This window comes from Chinchilla lanigera, unplaced genomic scaffold, assembly GCF_000276665.1.
Source record: "Chinchilla lanigera isolate Chin_1 unplaced genomic scaffold, ChiLan1.0 scaffold00123, whole genome shotgun sequence".
NCBI lineage: Eukaryota > Metazoa > Chordata > Mammalia > Rodentia > Chinchillidae > Chinchilla > Chinchilla lanigera.
Genome location: NW_004955524.1, coordinates 3,322,523 through 3,323,941, shown reverse-complemented (window position 1 = coordinate 3,323,941; position 1,419 = coordinate 3,322,523). Strand labels below are relative to the sequence as shown.

General features: G+C 68.4%; 1 protein-coding gene across 1 annotated transcript in view; it reads left to right on the top strand.

Moving 5' to 3' along the window:
• Positions 1 to 754, top strand: part of Kcnn1 (potassium channel, calcium activated intermediate/small conductance subfamily N alpha, member 1) — a gene marked incomplete in the record, with an annotated part of 21,134 nt that extends 20,380 nt beyond the window's left edge. The window contains 1 exon segment of the mRNA XM_013507269.1: positions 1 to 754.
• Positions 755 to 1,419: the final 665 nt, after the last annotated feature.

Here is a 1,419-nt window from a genome sequence, read left to right as displayed (position 1 = left end):
CGCCCGCCCCGCCCCCCGCACCCCATCTTGGCCATCACGTGGCCTGGCTGCCACTTGCGCGACTGTCCCAGGAGCCCAGCAGTCCCCTGGGGCTCAGGACCAGGAGCTGGGCCTGGCTGGACCCGGACCGAGGGGCGTCCTCCGGTCGCCGGCGGAGCACTGCGCCTGGCCCCTGCGGTGCGGAGCACTGGGGAGAGGTCCTCACCGGTCCAGTGAAGCCTGTGCGTGAGCCGCACACGGGGGCGCAGCGCCCGGGGCCCGGAGGACGGCAGTTCTGTGACTGTGACTGAGACTGCACTTGCCTGGAGCCGCCCTCAGCTGGGGCCAGCTCCTCGGAGCCGGCGATGCCAGCGCATCTGCAGCCGCCCGGCGGAGGACGCGGCCTGGCCCTGGCCAGAAGGCCGCAGCAGATAACTGAGACTCTGGAGCCCGCCCCGCGTGGGCGGTGACGCGGCTGAGGGGTTGTCCGCCTGTCCCGGCGCTCCAGTTGCGCACCCGCTGTGTGCAAGGCCTGTGGTATAAACTGCAAGCTGACGTCACAACACGGCCAGGGCAGGGTGGAGGCGGGAGGGGGAACCGAGGCTTAGCGGGCAGAGCCACTTGCCCAGGGCCACACAGTGCAGAGGGATGGAGCCATAGGTAAGTCCAGATGGGGAGCCCTGGGCCCAAGGAGGACCTCCAGCAGGGCCTGGTGGCACACACTTGTAATCTCAGCACCTGGGAGGCTGAGGCAGGAGGATCACCACAAGTTCGAGGCCAGCCTGGGCTACATAGTGAGCCTCTGTCTCAAAAAAACAACAAACAAAAAAAAACAAAACAACAGATGAAGACCCTGGATTTGGTGGCGGAGGCTCCCGGGGCAGCATGGGGTGGAGGGTTTGGGGGACACTGGGTGACGCCGTCCGGAGCCTCTTGGGGAGCCACGGGGCTCCCAGGACGCACGCAGAATCCAAACCCAACTTCCGGACTCCTGAGGGAGCGGCACGGGATGGGGAGGGGCGGACTTGGGGACCGCAGGACCCAAGAACCAGAGGGTCAGGGAGGCTGGGGCTACCGTCAGACCAGGGCAGTGGGCGCCCCCGGGGGCGTCAGACTCAGCCCCTGCTAAGGAGAGGTGAGTCGGATTTCACCAGGAGGCTCACAGAAGGGCCAGGCACTTAGTAGGTGTTCGGGAAACGCCGCATCCGGGCTGGGTTCACAAGGGCGTTGGAGGGGCCCGGCTGGGGAAACTGAGGCGGGGGGAGTGGGGTTCGGTAAGGAGCACCCCTAGGTGGCCTGTGGGTCCAGTGTGGGCGCCCAGGCGTGGGGAGGGAGCCGTAGGGGATCTGCGAGGCCGGAGGCGACACCTGGGCGGGGCGGGGCGGGGCGGCAGGGAAACCCAAGGGGCAGACGCGAGGCGGCGCCCGGGCGGGGGCCACG